Source organism: Monodelphis domestica, chromosome 8, assembly GCF_027887165.1.
Source record: "Monodelphis domestica isolate mMonDom1 chromosome 8, mMonDom1.pri, whole genome shotgun sequence".
Lineage (NCBI taxonomy): Eukaryota > Metazoa > Chordata > Mammalia > Didelphimorphia > Didelphidae > Monodelphis > Monodelphis domestica.
The window spans coordinates 89,650,128-89,674,689 of NC_077234.1; the positions used below are offsets into that span (position 1 = coordinate 89,650,128).

General features: G+C 38.9%; 1 protein-coding gene across 1 annotated transcript in view; it reads left to right on the top strand.

Moving 5' to 3' along the window:
* The first annotated feature begins 396 nt into the window (after window positions 1–396).
* Window positions 397–24,562, top strand: part of RAPH1 (Ras association (RalGDS/AF-6) and pleckstrin homology domains 1) — a 97,231-nt gene continuing 73,065 nt past the window's right edge. The window contains 1 exon segment of the mRNA XM_056808225.1: window positions 397–944. The gene's annotated coding sequence lies outside the window, so the exon portion shown is untranslated.

Here is a 24,562-nt window from a genome sequence, read left to right on the forward strand (position 1 = left end):
TAAAAAAAAAAAGTTTACTGGATTCCAAGCTAAGAAACTCTGGACTAAATGATATCTGAGGTGCTTTTCTAGCTTTTCTGCCTACGACAATCCTATAAATAGGTTGACAAAAATCTATCTTTTCTGGGGAAACTTCCTACCCCCCAATTTAAAACTAAAAAGGGTCTAGAGACCACGGAAACCCCAGCTTCCCAATGCCCGCTCAGGCCCAGGAAAGTGTAGCCACCGCTAAGTGGGAAGGGGAGGGGTGGGCCAAGTCTGGGTTTCACTCGCTCTTTCACTCATTCATTCCCGGCAGGATTCATTCTTTCCAGGAGGAGATTCCTAGGGACACTTGGACTGCAGGCGGAGGTGGGGGCGGGTCGGCGGGCGGTCCCACAGGGAGGTGCCCGAAGGCAAAGGGTGGGAGGCTGGGTCTGACTTGCCCCTAGCCTTCAGCCAGCACGGACCCGGAGACCCTAAAATCCCTGGGCGTGTATGGGGTGGGGGAAGACTGCGGCGTGATTGGTGCGGCGGCCTGCGCCGGAAGTGAGCGGCTGGCAGCCGGGAGCGGGGGGAGGGAGCGGCGGCGGCCGCGGCGGCGTGAGTCAGTCAGTCAGCAGTTTGTCAGACCGGCCGTCCCTCAGTCCGTTGGTCAGTCGGTGGGTCGGTCGGTCCGTCCTCGTGTAACCTGCCCTTCCCCCCCATAGAGGTTTGCGGCTTCAGGATTCCCGGCGGGGCGGGTGCCGCCGCGGCCCGGGAGGGGGCGTGTGTTGTGTGTCTGTGTGTGAGTGTGAGAGGGAGACACAGAGAGGGGGCTCTGTGGCCGGAGCCTCTTTTCGCCGCACTCCCTACTTAGCCATCCGGCCGGTCACAGTCACGCAGCCCTCGGGGCGGGAGCAGCAGCTGCAGCTGCAGCAGCGGGAAGAAGCAGCCAAGCCCAGCCCGGCCCAGCCGCCGCAGCGGTGAGTGAGCCGGGAGCGCCACCTCCCCTTTTACAGCGCACGGCCTCGGGAGGGGGAATGGAGGTGGGGACCAGGCGTGGCCCATCCTGCAGCCCCCTCCGCCGAACTGCTAGGGGGTCGGCTGGGACCGTCGCGGGTGGGCAGCGGGGGCCGCGATTAAGAGAGACAATGAGCGAGCTAGTCCGGGGGCCGGCGCGTGGTGGGCACTGCCCTATGACCTCCCTGAAAGCGAGAAAAGGGCTTCTCGGCCAGTGACCCCCGCAGTCCAGACTCCCACCCAACCCAGCCTTGGAATGGAGTGGTCGGAGCCGTGATTGGGGGCCGTGGCCTACCCAGTAATCGCCCCGGGGCTCTGGGCCGGCCACTCCGGGTTCTTCTCCCTCTTATCCTGAGCGTCGGATCCGGAAATCCAAAGGGCTGCAGCTCGGGGCTGTTATTTTTCGTGGAGGAAAGAGGGGTGGATGAGGAGATAGATTCCTTTTCAAAGGCTCTTGAGCACTTCTTTGCAGTTTGACCTAAAAGAATGTCCCTGCAGGATCTGCTATATCCTTCGTTTTCTATGCCTAATTAATATCTTCCAAGACCTGTGGCAGGATATAAAATAAAAGCTTCTATTTAGAGTTAGTGTAGCTTACACCCCAGTCTTTTAAATAGGTTGTCATGACTCCAGTAACCAGAGTTGTTCTTGACCAAATTCATTTATCTCAGTTGTTCGAATAAGGATTGATTTTCCCCCCAGTGCCTTTTCTCATGAATATAGATGGAGAGAGCTGCTTAGAACCAGAAGGAAATCACTGTGAAGCCAGAAGGGAGAGGTTGTATCAGGAAGAGAGGAAGGACATGCCCATGGGGATATGCTAAACTTTGAGATAGGATTATTCTATGTCTTGTATTTATCTGTTAATATACATCTACATGTGTGTGTATTCTACATATAGTCTTCCTTGTATTAATCTGTTAGTGTATATATATATACACACATACATACATATATTGTCTTGTATTTATTTGTCAGTTTGGATCTAGTTCATCTTCATAAGTCATCTACAGTTGGTAAGAATCAGGTCTTTTGTAGCTATAAAGAGAACAAATAATAGCTAATTCAGTTAAAGTATCTCTAATGATTTAAATGTGTTTTGTTTAGTTTTTATTCCTGAATGACAACAGTTTATCTTAAGGATTATGATATAAGGCAGAATTAAGATGTAACAAAAAGGAAAAATGTACTCTGTGGCCATAGCATGTATGTTGATAAGAAATTTAACTATTGTTTATAAAGCAATTTGATAATGATACTGTGCTTTTGTTTATGTAGCAGGTTTTGTGTCTAAATTTTTTTTGTCCACCTAACATTTCTGTTAGGCATGGGTGCTATTTCCATTTTAGAGACAGAAGTTGATTACTTTTCCTAGATTCAGTGTTTAGGACCAATGAACAGATAGATCCATGTCTTGGTTAACTATGGAATATTTGCATTGGGACTGCAGGTTCTGGTTTCAACTTTTAAGGCTTATCTGGTGAAATCACGATCTCTAGTTATAACTATTTCCAGAGGATCTCATCACATAGGATTTAAGTGCCCCCCCCAAAGTCATAGAAATCATTTAGTTAAACTCATTTTACCAAAAGGAGGAGACCTAAAAAGTAACTTACCTTACCTTAGGCTAGACAGTAAGTGAATTTTGAATCCAGATCTTCCAACTCCAGATCCAGTGCAGTGGAGTTTCCCTTACAACAAGCACACTGTACCCACAAGGTGGCACTCCCACCTAGTCTGGAATTGAATCATTGAATTACTAATCCTTTGGAGTTGGGCGAGTCAAAAAGAAAACAAACTGAAGAGAACAATTTTACTTCTGAATACTTAATTTCCAACATTACCAAGGAAAGGGGAAGACAAAGAATAAAGAAGGCAAAATGGGTAAGCAGGATAGTTTCTAGTACACGTGTCAGGCTTTCATTGTGTAGTATTATATGTGTATGTGTGTGTTTTTTCTGAATTCCCCAAATTTCAGATCTACCCATATTTGAACATAATCAATATTGTTAAGTACCTACTATGTGCCAGGCATTGTACTGGGCCTTGGAAATACAAAGATACTCCTAAGTACAAAATTGCATTATGGAGCCTAATGTGGCTTTTCAATGATCTTTTCTGTTCTTGTTAGCTTGGATATTCAACTTGGAGTATAATACAAAATTATCTGTAGATGTTACTTTGTGAAAAATGGTATTCCTTTTTAAGAGGAAAAAAAATTTAGACTCAAACTTAATGAGGGACGTACAGCACAAGAAATTAGGCAAATTGAACACAATAGTTAATAAGCACAAATAAAATGTACATTCTTTTCCCCCCCTCCCCCCTTATTTTCTGTCTTAGTAACAATTCTAAAACAGAATGTCAAGGGGGTTAAGTAAATGGGGTAGGTGACTTGCCCATGCCCAGGGTCACACCACTAGAAAGTGTTCTGAGACAAAATTTAAACCCAAATCCTCCCAACTCCAGGTTTACTGCTATATATCCACTGTGCCACCTAGCTGCCACTAGGAAAAGCTACTCAGAGAAGGTAGGACTTTAGCTAAGACTTTAAAGGAAGCCAGGGAAAGGAGATAGAAATGAAGGTGAGTGAATGTTCCAGGCATGAGGAAAGCCAGTGAAAACTTTACAGTCTGGAAATGGCATGTCATGAAAGGAATAGCAAGGAGGTCAGTGTCAACTGGATCACAGGAACGGAGAGATACTGGAAAGTTTGGAAGGGGCCAGGTTATAGAGTGCTTTAAATTTATAAGCTTACAAACAAGATCTTATATTTACTTGAGTTGGGAGAGAGGGGAGATAGGGAAATGATTTAGTTGTGGCAGTAGTCCAGGTATGAAATGATGAAGATTTGCACCAAGGGTTGCAGGAGAGAAGGAACATATCCAAGAGATGTTGTAAAGGTAGAAATGATAGGAAAAGTCATTGAATGAAAAATGACATTGAAAAGTCTTGGGATATGGGAAGTGAGATAAAATATAGAGTCAAAGGTGATAACCTAGGTGGCTAGCCTAGGAGATAAAGTATAGAGTCAAGGGTGATAACCTAGATGGCTAGTGTAACAGTTAAAATTTAGGTATATGGGGAGACTGAGGCAGGTAGAAATTAGTTTCTCTTTGCAAGGAGTATTATATTTTTTTAGAGGTTTATTAAAGGTTAAAGATTAAAGAAATACAGAATAAGAAAAAACACGTGCCTAGGCCAGAGGCCTAGGCCAGATAACCTCACATCACAGAAGAGATGCATCTGCTCCAAAACGGAAGTCCAAAAAAGAGAGCCCCCAAAAACCTTTGCCACCAGCTTAAATCCTTCCTCGATCTCAGCCCACCTCAGAATTCCCATGAGATTACAAAGCATTTTGGGGAAGTGGAGCAAAGGCTTGTGGGGATTGTAGTCCTGTATTCGAGTCTATTTTTTACACTAGCCTAGGTGACTAAGAAGATGGTGATATCCATGACAATAATAGAGAAATTAGGAAGAGAGGGAAGACAATTCACTTTTGGACATGTTGATTTTAAAATGTCTCTGGGACTTGCAGTTTGAGATGTTCAATAAGGAGTAGGAAATGCAAGACAGGAGGTCAGAAGAGAGACTGGCCAAATAGATCTGTATAGGGATGATGATTGAAACCATGGGAGCTGATAGATCACCAAGTGAAATAGTAGTGAGGGAGAAAAGAAGACCCAGGACAATCTTGGGAAATCCCAGTTATTGGGTATGACATGGATGAAGATCTAGCAAAAGAGACAGAGAACTAGTTGGTCAGACAGGTAGGAGGAGAATCAGAAAAGAACAAGAAGAGATCAATTTCAGTTGAATTATGAGGTCAGAAGCCAGGTTGCAGAGAATTAAGAGAATAAGAGAGGAAAGGAAATAGAGGCACTGATTGTAGATAGCCTTCTCAAGGAATTTAGTCACAGAAAGGAGTGCGACTTTAGCTTTTTGGACTGTGAATGGTTTTGGAAGTGAATGTTTTTTGAGAATGGAGGAGACATGAGCATATTTGTAGGCAGTTTAGAAGAAGCCAATAGAGAGGAGAGCACTGAAGATTAGTAAAAGAGTAAGGATGAGAGAAGGGAACAGTCTGCTGGAGAAGATGGATTGGAACTGGGGTCACTCCTGCATGGAGAGAGATTTGTTTTGGCAAGAAGGGTAACATGAAGATTTTACTTTATAAAAATTGAGAAGGAAGAGGATGTGTCAGAAGGCAAATATGATGTGAGATGAAGAAAAGGGAATAAGTGGTGAACTCAGCATATGGCCTTCATTTTTTAAATGAAGTGTGAAGCAGTTTTCAGCTGAGAAGGTTCAGGATGGGGAGCTATAGGAGGTTTGAGAAAGGATAGAAAGTTTTGGAAAAGCAGTTTTAGTGAATGTGATAGTGAGTTAATGGGGAGGTATAAAAGGTTTGCCTTTCAGCCATGAAAATCCAGTTGAGATTATGGAACATAAACTTGTATTGGAACCAAACAGCAAAATTTCATGATTTTAGTAGCAGGTAGGTGATGCATCAGAGCACTAGGCTCATCAGGCACATCAGGAATTCTTGAGCTCAGATATTACCTGGGCAAATCATTTAAACTGCCTCAGTTTCCCCAGTTGTAAAATGAAGAAAATAATAACACCTAACTCAAGAGTTATGGGGATTAAATGAAGTTTATAAAGCATCTAGCACACTTCCTAGCACAAGTAGATTCCTTCCTTCTTCCTGCCATCCTTCCCTCTCTCCCTTCCTTTATTTTTCCAGGCTTGTTCAGTAGAAATTGAGTGGGATTTAAGGCAAGTGGTTGAAAGATGTTACTGAAAATTTCCCTTAAAGTTTCTGGGCCTCAGTACCCACATCCATAAGAAAAAGATTGAATTGGATGGTCTTTAAAGGTTCTCCTGAGATCCTATTCAGAAAATGCAGTGTTGTGGTATTTGTTGTTGTTTTTTATGAATCAGTATTGCTAAAATATTTTCATCATAACACTCTTTCTTGCTTAAAAGTCTTGAATGGTTTCTCAGTGCCTAGAAAGCAAAGTTATTTTTATTAAATAAAACTTTTTTAAATGCAGTCTGTAGTGATTTATAAATCTTTTATGAAACTATAATATTGTTACCAGCAAATCAGATTGTTCAGAGCAGTTGGACATAATCAACAGATAGAAGGCACCAACGTTTTTTTCTTTAAAATTCTTTACTTCCTAACAATTTTTTAATCTTTGCCTTCCATCTTAAAATGCATGCTAAGTATTGGTTCCAAGGTGGAAGAGAGGTAAGGGCTAGGCAATTGGAGTTAAGTGACATGACCAGGGTCCCAAGTTTCTGAAGCTAGATTTGAACCCTGGTCCCATCATCTCCAGACCTGACTCTAACCACTGGGACACCTAGCTGCTCCATAAGATACCACAATTAAGAGGGATATGAAGAAAATAGTGTTTTATGAAGCAGTATTAATTTATAAAAGGCCATTCAGATTTCCAATTGAGAGATTGCTGTTGAACCTAGTGACCAGTTTCTGTAGAGTGATGGAAACTAGATTGCAAGGAATTAAGGAGAATGAAAGCTAAGAAAATAGAACAGGGATTCTTAATCTTTTTGTGCCTATGGTTTCCTTTTTAGAATAATGTTCATAAATGCATAAAATAAAATGTATAGGAAAGAAAACCAACATATTGACATCATTATCAAAATGTTGGTGGGTTTTTTTAATCCATAGACCCCATATTAGGAATCTCTGGTAGTAGAGGGAATTGGTTGCAGTCCATTGATAAGAGAAATTTGGCAGTGAAAGAAAGAATACATAAGATAGTGGAAAGTAGACAAAGTAGTGTAGTCAGAAAAAGGTCTCCTTATACAAAGTAGGGGAGAACTTCAGCTATTTCTGCTTTAATGTGATATGTACATTCCTTAAAACAAATTCCTGCAGTACAATGAAAACCATAGGGATATGGGGCTAGGGAGACAACACTCATATATAATTAGAATCTGCTCCACAGAACTCAAAATCCCCAAAATCCTATTTACGTGTTTACTAACATCCTTATGTAGGGAGGATATATTTTTATGTAGCCCTGTCTCTAGCTCTCTTCTGGAAACGTGGAGGTGGAGTGAGGTGAGAGGCAGGAGAATTTTACTCAGGCTTTTACTTTTGTCCTTTTATTTCTTCTGCTTCAAGTGATTATTAATAAATCTTAAAATATAATACTTGGAGTTTTTGGATATTAATTTTAATCTTACACTCAAAAAGTCAGTCTGAGATAGATGAAAAAAGGAACTTAATAAAAATGTTAGCACAGTTTTACAACTGTGAAATGATTTTAAAATTCGTAGTTACTATATAATAAATAATGGCAACATCCATCCTGAGCCTGCTACTTTGCCTGCATCCAGTTCAAGGTTCTCGGAGAACAGGCTAGCAAATAGGCTAAGAATAAGAAGGTATAGCCTTGGCAAAATCTTCAAGACCAGCTAGGTCTATAGTTAGGGAAAGAGAAGAATGTGCAACTGAGGACCAGCTGGCCTCTTCCTACTGTACCCAATAAATGACACTTTACATTGAAAAAACTAAGTTTCTTTGTAGAAGTGGGTGCCAGATGGGTTCTATCTTGTGAATGATTATGATGTGGTATGGTTTTCTGCATTCTTGTTGCATTTTACATGGCATTAAACATAAGAAAGTCAAAATTGAAATTGTTCCACCTAGGGAACAAATTTTGTTTCAAAACTTAGCATTATATATATAGCAGGTCTGACTTTATACAGTTTGAAGAAGACAGAAGAGAGAATTATATTGAACATACACTAGAGAACATGTTCCAAGAGGAACAGTATCTGAAGAACATTAAAACTAAATATTTGGAATTGGGGAGAATTGACTCCTATTGAGCTGGCAAAATTTAATCTTCAGAACTCTGAGAATTTGGTGTTATTGTTTTCTCCATTTTCTCTTAAATTTTAAACATTTTTGCCCTCAAAAACTATATAATTTCATATTTTCCTCAATATTTTCATTCTTTTGATTTTGTTTTATAGCTTCCTGCTGCTGCCTTGTGAAGTAATTTACTTCACAAGTACTTCACAAGTCATTTATTTCAGTTGTTGGATTCTAGTTTTTAAAGACTGAATTTCATCCCTGGCTTTTTGGTCATCCTTCTGATCTTTCATCTCCTTTGCCTCATTTTCAAGTTGGTTAATTTTGGCTTTCAAGACACTATTTTTTTGTTTCCAGATGACTTTTAAGTTCTTTTCCTAGTTGTCTTCAGCCTCTCAATTGTTTTTTGAATTGTATTTTGAGTTCTTCCAAAGCCTGTGTCCAATTCACTGGAGTTTCTGTGTTTTTGCTTCGTGTTCCTTGATCCTCTGTTCGATTTTCTCTTTGTTCATTATTTGCTGACATCTGTGGGTTTGGGCTGTTCTCTCCTAAAGGGGCTTCTTCTCTGCTCTGCTGATTGACCAGGTTAGGCTGATGGTAATGATGAACCCTGAGGTCAGATCTTCTCCAGATGGCTGTAGAAACTGAAAAGGAGCTGGGCTCCTTTTCACTTGCCTGTACACTTGCCTGTAGTTTGTTGCAGCCTTTGCCTTTGGAGTTTAGCAAAGCTCTCAGATTAGTCTTTGGGGGAGGGGTGTTGGAACTTGAGCTTCCCTGCCCTCTGAAGGCTTCTTATCTGCCCTATTGATAAGATTGAGCCCAGGTCAAAACCTGGGAGAAGGGGGGAAACTCAAGATGGAGTGTCTTGGCTTCCACAAGGCTGCCTGCTTTGTGATTCTCCTCCAGCTGCCTCTACACTGCCTGTGTTCAATGCCCTGAGCCTGGCACAGCTGTGCCAGCAAAGTATTCCCTCCAGACTAGTGCCCTTGTTTGCCCAGAGATTCCAGCCACTGCTGGAGGCTCAGCCCTGTAGGTGGGGGAGGGGTCTTGAAACCTTCCTTCTTCCTTCCCCTTAAACCCTTGTGTTCTAGAGTTCAGGTTTTTGGGGTGAGGGGGCGTACCTTATAAGTTGAGTCCATCAGGAAGGTTCTCTAGTTCTCTGTTGTTAGATTTGGTTTTCAGCCCCCTGGAAGCATTGTGTTTTTGATTCAGTGAGGAAGGGTTTGCAGAGGTCTGAACTTTTGCTGTCTCTAAGTCACCATCTTGACTCCACCTCCAAAAACTATATAATTTCATGAAAGTGTTCTTTAGGACCATATCATAGGGGCAGCTTGATGGCTCAGTAGACTGAGAGCCAGGTCCAAAGATGGGAGGTCCTGGGTTCAAATGTGGCCTCAGGCACTTCCTAGCTGTGTCTCCCTGGGCAAATCACTTAACCCCATGGCCTAGCCTTTACCACTCTTCTGCTTTGGAATCAATACCCAGTATTGATTCTAAGACAGAAGGTAAGGGTTTTAAAAAGGACCTTATCAGTGCTGTCTTATAAGTAGGATACATATATTTGTATACTTATATACATAAAGGTAGATTGATAAAGAGAACTTGACTAGATTCAGAATTAACTTTAAATGCTCATTTAAATTGAAGCTATAGATGTGTGTGAATGTGTATTTATGTTTTATATTTATATACACATGTGAATATAATCGGTATTATTGCCCCTAGAATTATGTACAGAATTATCCAGAAGCTTTAAGTTTGACTTATTTCATGTGCTGTAACAAATCAGTGAAGGAAGATACTGATCTCTTGGTTTTTATCTATTGCCTTTCTTCTGGGCTCAGGGTTTGTCATTAACTTTTAGTAAGTTGTAATATAGAGTAGATCAAAATCTTCCTCTGTATTGAATACTGATTGATGGATGATGGAACTAATCATCCTTGTGCTTTTCTCCTCCAATTTGCCTGTTAATGCTGCTGAATTCTGAATCTGTTGTAGGTGATGAAAACTGATTTCTAGACCTTGATCAGTAAAAATTATAGATTAGGCTTTCAGAATGTACAGTGCAATCTAGTGTCATTATGGCATTGTCATACACACATGAAGCTTCCATTAATTCAGAGAAAGAGTATAGGTTTTCTCCCATTCTTTTCAGAGTAAATGTTCTGTGGAATGGACATAAGTGAGTTAAATCTGCTATTCTCTAAGTTGATCTCAGTTCTGGAATACCTTTTACTTCCCGTATGAGAATCATGCCATGCTGAGTCTACGTCTAGAATATCTTTTCAGCTTACCCAGTCTTTTTATCCTGCTGAGACTGGTGGAGCTAGTGTGAATAACAGCTATAATTGACCCTCCTAGTATTCATTGTCAACTAGTAAGCTTGTGGTGTGTTCCTGTTCACTTCCTTGTTTTCTTGGCTTAGAGACTGACTAGTGATTTCACCAAGCTGTCTCTCCAGGCAGGGAGAACACTTAATGTAGTTATGATCACCCTCTAATATCACACTTATGCAGAGATCTTTCAAGAGTATTTTTTTAATTATCAGTTTTTAATCCATCTAGTTTTTAGCTGTTTTTTGTTTGTTTTTAACTCATACCTTCTGTCCTAGCATCATTTCTAAGACAGAATTGCAGCAAGGGTTGAGTGACTTGCCCAGGGTCACACAAATAGGAAGTATCTGAGGCCAGATTTAATCTATTCCAGGTCTAGTACTCTATCTACTGTGCTACCTAGCTGCCCCTTATAATGACTTTTCAACCAAAACTGCCAAATAAAGGGGTTTTTTAAAGTTTGTTTAATTGATTTAGAATATTTTTCAATAGTTCTTTCCCTCCACTCCTCCCACCCCCCCTCCCAGAGTCAAAAAGCAATTCCACTGGGTTTAACATGTGTCACTGATCAGGACATATTTCCATATTATTAGTATTTGCATTAGGGTGATCATTTAGACTCTACATCTATAGGGTTGTTTTTTTTTAAATTTTAAACATTATCTTATTTGGTCATTTCCAAACATTATTCACTGGAAACAAAGATCATTTTCTTTTCCTCCCCTCCCCCCTCCCACCACCTTTCCCTCTCCCATAGCCAACGCACGATTCCACTGGTTATCACATGTGTTCTTGACTCGAACCCATTTCCCTGTTGTTGGTATTTGCATTAGAGTGTTCATTTAGAGTCTCTCCTCAGTCATATCCCCTCAACCCCTGTAGTCAAGCAGTTGCTTTTCATTGGTGTTTTTACTCCCACAGTTTATCCTCTGCTTGTGGATAGTATTTTTTAGATCCCTGCAGATTGTTCAGGGACATTGCATTGCCACTAATGGAGAAGTCCATCACCTTCGATTGTACCACAATGTATCAGTCTCTGTGTACAATGTTTTCCTAGTTCTGCTCCTTTCGCTCTGCATCACTTCCTGGAGGTTGTTCCAGTCTCCATGGAATTCCTCCACTTTATTATTCCTTTTAGCACAATAGTATTCCATCACCAACATATACCACAATTTGTTCAGCCATTCCCCAATTGATGGGCATCCCCTCTTTTTCCAATTTTTGGCCACCACAAAGAGTGCAGCTATGAATATTCTTGTACAAGTCTTTTTCCTTATTATCTCTTTGGGGTACAAGCCCAGCAGTGCTATGGCTGGATCAAAGGGCAGTCTTTTAGCGCCCTTTGGGCATAGTTCCAAATTGCCCTCCAGAATGGCTGGACCAATTCACAACTCCACCAGCAATGAATTAGTGTCCCCACTTTGCCACATCCCCTCCAGCATTCATTACTTTCCATAGCTGTCATGTTAGCCAATCTGCTAGGTGTGAGGTGGGTTTTTTTTTTGTTTGTTTTTTAACACTAGAGGCAATGGAGAACTTCCAAGCTTTTTTGAGTAGAGATATGACATATCAGACCTGTGCTTTGGAAAGAACATTTGGCAGCTTTGTGGAAGATAGATTGGAAAAGGTAATGGAAAATTAGGGGATTGTTATGATAGATATTAGGTGAGACCTCAGATATAACAAGGGCCTGTATTGGCTTGTGGCACTGAGTGGAGACATACTGTGAAGAAAGAATTGAAAAAATTGGCAACTCAGCAAATGTAGTTGACCTGAGTCAAGACCAAGGAGAGCAAAATGAAGCGAGGAAAAGAAAAATGGTGATATTGAATATTGAATAAGTGGCCTTTAATGTATACAAATTGACATTTTTTTCCCTCCATGATATGCTAGGCAATTTTCTTATGTGAAACTTTTTCAAAATTCAAGCATTTGGGAGTGATTCTAATAAAAGAAGGTATGGAGGGCCAGAAGATTGCTTCATTACACTTATGCTAAAATTTCCTGGTAAATTAATAAATTCCATTAAGAAAAGTCCTGGTCTAAAGAACTTAATATTTTTATTGTCTTTGAAGCAATAGGCATATTGAAATATAAAACTAAATATTTTAAGTAAATGTGTTATGCTTCTTAGAAGAAAATTAATGTAATTAATTCAAGCATGGCCCCACCCTTTAAAAAATAATTCTGGGGAGGAAAAGAAAATGATTTTTGTTTCCAATGACTAATGTTTGGAAATGACCAAATAAAATAATGTTTAAAAAAAATAATTCTGTAATTCAGCAGCATTGGACATAGTTATCTTGTGTTAGTTTCATAACTTTGCTCATCTTTGAGCTGTTTTGTGGTAATTGCAATATTGTTGAATGATCAAATGTGATAGACTTTGCTACATTTGCAATACAATGATCCAGAACAATTCTGAGGGACTTATGAAAAAGAATGCTATCCACCTCCAGAGAAAGAACTGTTGGAGTAGGAATGCCAATGAAAACTATGCTTTTCTACCTATTTATTTGCGTATATATTTTGGGGGTTTGGTTTTATAATATTCACTTACAAAAATGAATAATATGGCAATATATAAAAATAATAAAATGTTTTGTGGAGCCTTTACTTTGTCTTTTTGATTAAATTCCAGTAGAATCCAGTGTTAACATTTGCCCCAGTTTTCATATCCTTTTATAATTTAATGTCACTATATATTTCTGGTTTCTTTTGATATTGATCTATAGTTTAGATTAGAAACTGCATGGCTTACTTCTGACATTCTAGTTTGAAATCTCTCATTTTGCAAATATTTTATTTGTGTACATTTTTGTTTCTCCTACTTTCTCGCTTTTTTCAGGCTTTTAATTCTTTCTCCTCTTTGTTACTTTTCTGGTAGGTATTTGGTTTAAAAACAATCCTTGCAGCAGATTTCTTATTTTTATTTTGAATTGCTGTGATTTTTATCTTCAGAATTTTGATAAGTGCTAGAGTATGTTAGAAATAAATTGATTTTTTTTCTTTCATAATTACTATGACTGGCCATCCCCTTTCTCCTGCATTTGGCCTGCTCTCACACCAATAAATCTTCAAATTGGTTGACTTTCTGAAACCTCTAGGCAGGGTATCATCAGGTTTTTGTACATAATGCCTTTTCAGTGTTTCTACTATAGGGTTTAATTTTCACCTTTGTCCACCATATCCACATTTAGAAAAGTGTTTTTATTGGTCTCTATTTCTGTAGCTACCCTTTACTATTGGATATTTACTACTCCTAAGTTTCTGTTGATTGGGGTATTGAAAAAGCAAATAATCTCTTCAAATCTGATTTTCTTTTAAAAATTTTCAAATGCCTCCTTATTATTGACCATCCATATTTCCTCCATATTTAGTTAATCTCATATTTACTGTATAGGTCATTTTGGGTTGTATCCTGAGCTCCATTGCTCTTGGGAACACATTCCATTCCCTCCTAAATTTTCTGGTAGGTGCAAAATGGTATTGCATTATTGGGAAGCCCTTTTGTTTTTAAAAGAACTTATTTTGATGCTTGTAGAACTTGTTTCTGAATTGAGTTGTTAAATTTAACTTCTAGGTGTCTTAGATTTTGTAGCTTTGGGTTTTTTCTGGAAGTGATCAGTGAGTCATTTAAATTGGTATTTCATTTTCTATGCTCAGAAGTTCTGGACAGTTCAATTATTTGCTGGATTGTAGTGTTAGGATTTTTTGTTCTATCTTGTTCTTTTGAGAGAACCTATGATCCTTCTGTCTTTCTAGATCAGTATATTTTGCCTGCAATAGTGAATTTATTTTCTTTTGGTTTTGTTTTTTGCTTGTCTTCTAGATTGTTCTTCATGTCTGTATATCTTCATTCCCAGTCTGTTTTCTCTTTTGTTTCATTGAGATTCACCTTAACCAATTCCATTTTTTTCTAGTCTGGCCATTATTTTTGCTGCACAGACCATAAATTCTGCTCATAGTTCTCATTTCTCTTTTGAACCACTCAGGAATGCTGTGTTGTAGTTCCATGTTCTCAAATTCCTGCTGCCTCATCCATTGTTGGATCATTTTCCTTTGTTTTGCAATATTTATTCATAAATGCCTGAATTTGTTTAGTGGATCAGGAAGTCATATTGTCTTCTGTGGCAGTTTGCTGAGTTTGTCCTCAACAAACCAATGAAATCTCACCCCCATCCCGCCCAACACTGGAAATTCAGAGTCTTGGCAGTGCTGGTGCTATGGGATTGTCTTGAAGAACACTATAGCTGAATGGCTGTGGGGTGCTAGAGGTAGTTTATTTCAGAGATTTGCTGTTCCAAAGTATTAGGTACTGGTATATGGCTCCCTAACACGCTTTAGCTTCTAAAGAGATGGCTGGTGCTACACAAGCAGATTTCCACAGGGGTCTTCTTGGCACTCTAAAGAGCACTACTGGAGCTGCTGTGTAGGGTTGGGTTTTGTTATAAGTTCCAACCCATGTTTGTGGTACTTGGTCAGCTAGTGCAGTCTTGCTTTTGGTACCATAAGAGATGGAGTGGTGAGTGAACTTAAGGATACTTATTATTAATGCATTTTTTTTTAACTCTTGGATTTTGGGACCTAGGTCAAAGAGATATCTGAAGTTGCTTTATCTTTGGCTCATAATCTCTATTGTAGATTCTAGAGAGAATTGAGAGATCATGGGGATCAGAGAAAATGTCTAGTCATCTATCTTTTTTTTTTTTTTGCTTACATGATCTAGAAGTCACATTCTCAATACTAATTGAATTGGAATTTTCATGGAGATGTTAATCATGAAATCCCCTGTGAAAACTTGTTCTTGCTATGTTTTCAAGATTATTCACTATCCTACCAAATATCATTTCTCATTGATGTTAGTGTTTTTTTTTTAAAGATTTACACAAATTCTACAAAAAGATACTTTGTCCTTAAGTTAATTCCTTAGGTTTTTTTCTTAGTGCAGTGTTGTCTTAATAAAGATATTTTCTGCCAATTCTACCATTTTTCTCAGTGATGTCATTGTCAGACATTTTGCCTTAGAATAAGAAAATATGTAAGTTCATCAAATATTTTCATATGTGTTTGCCTTTTTACTACAGGGATGGGAGAGGTGAGTCTTAAACTGCTCACAAGGAAGCTTGATTGATTTTTTTTTTTAGTAGAAAAAAAATTTTTTTTGCTTTCACACACTTTATTGTTTAGGAAACAGTATCACACAAAATCAGATTTTAAGAACTACATTTAAAATAAGGTAAGGGCAAGGCACAGTTTATTCCCTAGAACAGTGATGGCTAACCTATGACATGAGTGCCAAAGATGGCATGCAGAGCACTCAGTCACCCTGTCTCCCCATTCCCCTCTCCCAGAGTTCTTTACTAGAAAGGCAAAGAGACTCAGGTGGAGCTGCTCTCCTCCCCCTCTCCACCATATCTGACTACATTTTTTCACATCCTCTGCTTCTCTGTGGTGGCTCATAGGTGGCAGAGCTGGAGAGGATCAGAACACTTGGGCTAATCCCCTCCCCCTCTCTACACTTACTAAGGACATTCCTCACTTCACCCACCCTTCCACCCAGCAGCTCAATGGGAGCCCTTTATCCCTCCCCTTTGTGGGGTTACAGGGACATTGTGTTGGAGGGGGTAAGGGGCACTTAGTGGTCTTGGGTGGGGGGCATGCACAGCACTCAGTGTGGGGGGTAGGGGGGGGCCCAGCACTCATTCTTTAAAGGGTTCACCATCACTACCCTAGACATCACCCTGGAAGCTCCCAGCTCCCTGAATTGTGTATATCTTCACCAGAAGGACCTTTTCCTGAAAAAGTAAAATTTACAAATGTGTTAGAGAAAATAATGAAATACTTTTTTTTATTATACAAAGGAAAATATTTTCTCTCAAAAATTGAAGGGAAAACATGACAAATGTGATGACTCAACATGAGGATTGGTCATTATTATTAAAAGCTTTTTATTTCAGTGGAACCAAGAAGGTTTTTGTTGGCTTTTTTTTTAAACCCTTGCCATCTGTCTTATTAACAATACTAAGCATCGTTTTTAAGGCAGAAGAGTGATAAGGGCTTAGGTAACTGGGGTTAAATGACCTTCCTGGGGTCAAACAGCTAGGAACTGTCTGAGACCAGATTTGAACCCAGGATTTATAGTCCTGGCTCTCTATTCACTGAGCCACCTAACTGCCCCTAAAAAGGTTTTTTCCAAAAGATGGATTAAATCTTTGGCATTTTTATACCAAGCCTTCCCTTATGTCATTCTGAGATAGACAACTTGGAAAATTAATATCAAATTGTAATATTGATATTATTGTGAAACTAAATTATTCTTATGCTTCCCAAGGGTAGGCTGAAATAGCCTGCTGCCAAACTTGAGGGTCTCACATTCTCCCTCCCCCCCCATCAAATTGGAGAGAATAGACAACAACATTCTTGTTAATAATCCCTTAAAAGTATTAAGAGCAAGGCAGACAAGCCATGGATGAACTCTGACTCAGTTGAAAGATTAAAGGTGATCAGCCATGTATTTAAAGTATGGTGGTCTATCCACATAACTGATAAAAGAATGTACAGTTGTCTTCCAGGCTCATGTAAGGACATACCCCTACCCTGATGAAATAATCAGGGAGGAATGGAAGTCTCTTAAGTCTATCTCATCTTTGGAAATATCTAACAATGGTAATTATTTTTTTTTTAAATATATTTTATTTGATCATTTCCAAGCATTATTCGTTAAAGACATAGATCATTTTCTTTTCCTCCCCCCCACCCCCCATAGCCGACGCGTAAGTCCACTGGGCATTAGATGTTTTCTTGATTTGAACCCATTGCTTTGTTGATAGTATTTGCATTAGAGTGTTCATTTAAAGTCTATCCTCTGTCATGTCCCCTCAACCTCTGTATTCAGGCAGTTGCTTTTTCTCGGTGTTTCCACTCCCATAGTTTATCCTTTGCTTATGAATGGTGTTTTTTTTTCTCCTGGATCCCTGAAAGTTGTTCAGGGACATTACACCGCCCCTAATGGAGAAGTCCATTACGTTCGATTATACCACAGTGTATTAGTCTCTGTGTACAATGTTCTCCTGGTTCTGCTCCTCTCGCTCTGCATCACTTCCTGGAGGTTGTTCCAGTCTCCATGGAACTTCTCCACCTTATCATTCCTTTGAGCACAATAGTATTCCATCACCAACATATACCACAGTTTGTTCAGCCATTCCCCAATTGATGGGCATCCCCTCATTTTCCAGTTTTGGGCCACCACAAAGAGCGCAGCTATGAATATTTTTGTACAAGTCTTTGTGTCCATTATCTCTTTGGGGTACAGACCCGGCAGTGCTATGGCTGGGTCAAAGGGTAGATATTCTTTTGTCGCCCTTTGTGCATAGTTCCAAATTGCCCTCCAGAATGGTTGGATCAGTTCACAACTCCACCAGCAATGAATTAATGTCCCTACTTTGCCACATCCCCTCCAGCATTCATTACTTTCCTTTGCTGTTATGTTAGCCAATCTGCTAGGTGTGAGGTGATACCTCAGAGTTGTTTTGATTTGCATCTCTCTGATTATAAGAGATGTAGAACACTTCTTCATGTGCTTGTTAATAGTTTTGATTTCTTTATCTGAGAACTGCCTATCCATTTCCCTTGCCCATTTATCAATTGGAGAATGGCTTGATTTTTTGTACAATTGATTTAGCTCATTATAAATATGAGTAATTAAACCTTTGTCAGAGGTTTCTATGAAGATTTTTTCCCAATTTGTTGTTTCCCTTCTGATTTTAGTTATATTGGTTTTGTTTGTACAAAAGCTTTTTAGTTTGATGTAGTCAAAATTATTTATTTTACATTTTGTGATTCTTTCTATATCTTGCTTGGTTTTAAAGCCTTTCCCCTCCCAAAGGTCTGACATGTATACTATTCTGTGTTTACCCAATTTACTTATGGTTTCCTTCTTTATGTTTAAGTCACTCACCCATTTTGAATTTATCTTGGTGTAGGGTGTGAGGTGTTGATCTATTCCTAGTCTCTCCCACACTGTCTTCCAATTTTCCCAGCAGTTTTTATCGAATAGTGGATTTTTGTCCCAAAAGCTGGGATCTTTGGGTTTATCGTATACTGTCTTGCTGAGGTCGTTTTCCCCCAGTCTATTCCACTGATCTTCCTTTCTGTTTCTTAGCCAGTACCAAATTGTTTTGATGACTGCTGCTTTGTAATATAGTTTGAGGTCTGGGACTGCAAGGCCCCCATCATATGTGTTTTTTTTCATTATTTCCCTGGATATCCTTGATCTTTTGTTCTTCCAAATGAACTTTGTTATGGTTTTTTCCAAATCAGTGAAGAAGTATTTTGGTAGTTCAATGGGTATGGCACTAAATAGATAAATAAGTTTGGGTAGGATGGTCATTTTTATTATATTGGCTCGTCCTATCCATGAGCAGTTAATGTTTTTCCAATTGTTCAAGTCTAGTTTTAGTTGTGTGGCGAGTGTTTTGTAGTTGTGTTCATATAGTTCCTGTGTTTGTCTTGGGAGATAGATTCCTAGGTATTTTATTTTGTCTAAGGTGATTTTGAATGGGATTTCTCTTTCTAGTTCTTGCTGCTGAGCTGTGTTGGAGATATATAGAAAAGCTGATGATTTATGTGGGTTTATTTTGTATCCTGCAACTTTGCTAAAGTTGTTGATTATTTCAATTAGCTTTTTGGTTGAATCTCTAGGATTCTTTAAGTAGACCATCATGTCATCCGCAAAGAGTGATAACTTGGTCTCCTCCTTGCCTATTCTGATGCCTTCAATTTCTTTATCTTCTCTAATTGCTACTGCTAGTGTTTCTAGTACAATGTCAAATAGTAGAGGTGATAATGGGCATCCTTGTTTCACTCCTGATCTTATTGGGAATGCATCTAGTTTATCCCCATTGCAGATGATATTAGCTGTTGGTTTTAGATATATACTGTTTATTATTTTTAGGAATGACCCTTCTATTCCTATGCTTTCTAGTGTTTTTAATAGGAATGGGTGTTGTATTTTATCAAAGGCTTTTTCTGCATCTATTGAGATAATCATGTGGTTCTTGCTAGTTTGCTTGTTGATGTGGTCAATTATGTGGATGGTTTTCCTAATGTTGAACCAGCCCTGCATCCCTGGTATGAATCCTACTTGATCATGGTGAATGATCCTTCTGATCACTTGCTGGAGTCTTTTTGCTAGTATCCTATTTAAGATTTTTGCATCTATATTCATTAGGGAGATTGGCCTATAGTTTTCTTTCTCTGTTTTTGACCTGCCTGGTTTTGGAATCAGTACCATGTTTGTGTCGTAAAAGGAGTTTGGTAGAACTCCCTCTTTGCTTATTATGTCAAATAGTTTGTATAGTATTGGGGTTAACTGTTCTCTGAATGTTTGATAGAATTCACAGGTGAATCCATCAGGCCCTGGGGATTTTTTCTTAGGAAGTTCTTTGATGGCTTGATGGATTTCAATTTCTGATATGGGATTATTTAAGAATTCTATTTCCTCTTCTGTTAGTCTAGGCAGTTTGTATTTTTGTATATATTCATCCATTTCTCCTAAATTGGTGTATTTATTGCCATATAATTGGGCAAAGTAATTTCTAATGATTGCCTTAATTTCCTCCTCATTGGAGGTGCTGTCCCCCTTTTCATCTTTAATGCTGTGAATTTGCTTTTCTTCCTTCCTTTTTTCTATTTTGTTTGTTTTTTCAAAGTACCAGCTTCTTGTCTTATTTATTAAATCAATAGTTCTATCACTTTCGATAACAATGGTAATTATTAAGGAAGGGCCTAAGGTTGAGCTCTCAGGCCAATCAGAAAAAGAACACAATTCCCTTCATAAAGATGCAAGACTCACTAGCTTTTTTTCATAGAAGGAGGCTGGTGAGAGGGATCCTTTTTTTGTTGATAATTACATGCCCCTTTAAATTAAAAATCCTTGGAGAAACGGCCTCATATTCTTTATTGGTTGAAATATGAAAGCTACAGAGTCCGTGTTCCAAGTTTTGTCCTGAAGGGCAGAAATAGCCTTTGCAAGGTTATTGAAAGGAGAAATCCAGTTATCTGTTGTCTTTACAAAAAGAACTCTAACCCAGGAGATAGCCTGGCAGCTTCATTCTCATGAACTTTTGCACCTTAAAGAAAGTCAAGACACTGATGAAGAGAAGAAACCTATTGAGTTTGAGAGTATTTGGTACATGGGATCAATCTAAGATTTTTAAACTGAAGCCTCTCCTAAATAGAAAACTGGATCCAATATATTATCTGGAAGCATATTGTCTGAGAAAGTTTGTTGTAAGGGGCAGTGATGCCTACTTCTTTATATCTGGGCAACGTCCTGAGCAACCAATATAGCAGCATAATGTAAGGAAATAAAATTAAGGGTTTGACTAATATGTGAGAATTCTAACATAATCTTGTGATTGCCAATTAAAAATATTATGGCTCAAGTCAAAATGACTTTTAATAGCTTTTATTTAAAAAAAGATGGAAAGAGTAAGAGAGGAGAAATACAAAAAGAGGGTAGAGAAGATGTCTACCCTATCACCCTAAATATTGCTCCTGTGTTTGGCTCAGCCTGGTGACTGGAGGACTTAGACAGCCTCCTCCAAGAAGGGAAGGCCTATCCAAAACTAATCTCTCTCCAGACACCAAGAAAGAAAGGCCAGATACTCACTCACCCACGAGTCAGTCCAAGTCCCAAGATCCTCCAAGCTCCAGATTCAGGCCAAAGAGGACTTTTCAAAGACACCAGAAGACTGCTTGCAGAAGATTCTCTCCAGCCGAAGAAGTTCAGGGCTTTTATAGTGATTTCTTAGCCCTTCTCCTCTTCACAAGGGTCAATCACAGCTTCCAAATCGCCTAGCACTGCCTAGGACAGGCAGGCAGTGTCTATGGGTTCCCCTTCTTACCTCTGAAGGTTTCAACCTTTTATCTGACTGATTGAGTTATCACCCATTTTAGCAAATGAATTGTGAACACACCTACTTAGTGTTGAGTTCTGGAGTTTTCATTCATTTTAGCAAGTGACTTGGGAACTCTCTTACTTCAAGTGACTTGTGAGAATAAAGAATTCCCTTTCACAATAGGGAGAAGATTCATCTCTTGTCAGCCTTGACCTTCATGCCACCTCAGTCATTCAGTATAAGATTTCTTTGCCAGAGAGATCAGTCTCGTGGGCAAAGGTGTCCATGTGATCTCTGGTATCCATGTCCATCCATCATAAATCCAAGACTAGCAGGTTCCACAATGACATGATTATTCCTCTAGTCATGAGAATAGCACTACAAGGGTTTATATGGTCATAACTGCCAGGCCTGTGTGAGCCCAGGATGGCTTCTTCAGCTTCAGGTTGGGACACTCAAAAGATCAGGAAGAGCACCCAGTAAAACATCTCCATGTCTGCAGTGGCATCCTTCCATTGCTACCTAGCACAGTACTAGAAACTTGATTAGTTTTGAGTGGTTTGATTTGCAAGATAACTTTAGAAATACTGCAGTGCTCCTAGATGATAACTCTTTTTGGAGCGTACCCTTCTTACTGTCAGTACAGTTTTGTACAACTAAGCTTATTTCATATATGAAGATAATCAAACAGTACTGTGCCAGGCATTATGCAAGGCACTGAGAATGCAAAAGCAAAAATGAAACTGTACTTGTGCTCAAGGAGCTTACATTCTATAGGGAGAAACTTCTACACACAATAAGTACAAATTGTTTACAAAATTAAAAAAAAACATGGTGATAGGAGTGGCTAGCAGTTAAGAGTCCTTTAGAGACTCTTAGAGAAGGTAACAATTGAGCTAAACTTGAAATGAGGAGAGAATACATTCCAGGCATAGAATATAGCCAATACAAAGGCATGGTGTGGATGAGATGAAATATACTGTGTGAGGGAAGCCAAGAAAGCAGATGGATCTGTTTTATTGCCAGAGCCAGATTAGACTGTGTCAGATTGAATGGTGCCAGGAGATAAACTCTGTCTTTGAATCAGGTCACTCTTCTACTACAGTCATCACTTAAACTGTTCCATTAATGGACCTGAACAGACTATTGAAGATTATCAGCATCAGAAACCACCAAGAATTTCTGGTCAATCTGAGTATTCCAGATTTGAAGAAGGCACTTATTTCTACTAGACCTAGTCCAGCCAGTACCCAATTTAGCCAGAGCTAGCAAAATTGAAAAAATAACAGAATAGCATCTTTAGCACATGGCACAGGAAAGCTGTAGCATATAGTAGCAATGATAGAGGAACCTCTGGGAAGTTAAAATCTGGCAATAACAGTACTACCAATTAGTCAGAAATATGGCATTTTTGAGGAAACTAATGGTACAAGACTAGATCAAGCGAAGCAGAATTATTTATTGGTATTAGACAGTATACATAAGAGTTAACAATAGTTGTTTTTTCTTATGGGGTTATTGGGAGTAATGTTTTTGTTTGCTATTCTTAGTACTATGGTAGTTGAAAGATAAAATGACTAAGGAAACAAAGATTTAAGTTTTCCAAGTATATCAAAGATGTAGTGGGGATCTTTTTCTGAGGAAGGGATGGATTAGAAGGAGGAAAAAGTGTAGATAGGAAGACTTGCTTAGTGGTTATAGCAGTGGTTCAAATAGATGGTAGTATAAATACTCAGTTTTGGAGTCATTGAAAGTAGAGGGGGAAGGGTTGATAAAGGAAAGATTTTGAAGGTATAATCTGCAGTATTTGGTAATTGGATATGATGGGAGAGTAAGGAATAATCAAAGAGGATACTAAGGTTTTGAAGTTTCTGATGAAAAGCTGCTGAATTGGAGCCAAGAGACCTGAATTACAATTTTAATAATACTTATTAACTCCTATCTAAGGGTAAGTCACTTAACTTTTCTGAACCTCAGTTTTTTTACACATAAAATGATCAGTAATAGGTGGATCACACCTACCTCACAGGGTTGTAGCAAGCAAAATACCTTCTAAACCCTTAAAAGCACTATAGAAATTTGAGGTATTAATGTTCTAATGATGGTGCAACAGATAAAAATAAACAATTGGAAATAGATAGGCAGTACAGTGGATACTAGGCTGGGAATGGAGGGAAGACAGGTTCAAATCTGGCTTCAGACACTTCCTAGCCATGTGACCCTGGGCAAGTCATTAAAACTTTGTTTGCCTAATCCTTGCCCACAGAAAGTAAGGGTTAAAAAACATGCGGTATAGATTTTTGAGAAAAGAAGACTGGAAAGATTAGGAGCCAGATTAGGCAAAATAATTTTATATTGTTCGATCTGAAGATACTAGGGGTGTTATATAGTCAGAATTTCTCTTTGGGAAAATCATTTCCTGAGTCCATGGACTAGAGTAGGGATAAACCTGAGGAAGGGAGACCAATTAGAATGCTCTGATGTGATTCAGCTATGAAGGGAGCACCAGGGTGGTGTCTGTGTGGATGGGAGAAAATTGAATAAGAGCAAAGAGGCAAGGATGATACCAAGATTTTAATACTTTGTGACTGGGAGGATATGGTATCTCTGATGGTAATAGGATGGAAGGGGTGAAAAGAAGATTAATAAGTTCTCTTTTGGATGTGTTGAGTTCAAGATGCCTACAAGATAACCAATTGGATGACCAGTTAGGAGGATGTTGCTTTTTTTAAAAGACATAAGGTATTTTTGTTAATGAAACTAACATCCTCAATTTGGTCAAGAGTAGTATGTTTTAAGAACACATGTGATACCCAGTGGAATCGCATGTCAGCTATGGGAGAGGTGGGGGGGGAGGTGGGAGGAAAAGAAAATGATCTTTGTCTCCAATGAATAATGTTTGGAAATGATCAAATAAAAAAAAAAACTTTTAAAAAAAGAGTAGTATGTTTTACATGGAAGGTGAAGTTTAATTTAGATAAATTATGTTTGTGTTGCCATTAGGATGTGTGAATGAATCCCTGTGTCTGAAGTTAGATTTTTAACTCAGTTCTTCTTGACTCCTTTCCCAATGTTCTACCCATTTTGCCACCTAGCTGCTTATCTTGGGGACTTAAAGAAAAAGTATACAAAATGAAGTAAGCAGAACTAGGAAAATAATATACACAATGACTAAAGCCAGTAAATAGGGAAAAAATCTGAACACTATATATAATTATGATAATCAAGCTTTTCCCTGAACAATGGAGAAGACTCTTCTTTGCAAATAGAAGATTGTGGCTATGGAAGGTTGTGTTTTAGGTCAGTCTTGGTTAATAAATTGGTTTCTTTTTTCTATTTTTTGTTTTGTTGCAATTGACAACTGTTTGGAAAAAGGAGAAAATATTTAAATGAAAGTGGAATGAAAACAAAAGCTCCATTGATATAAATTTAAAGCTAATGCTTTTTTGTGTTCAAAAAGTCGAACTCACTAGCCCATGACTTGAAGA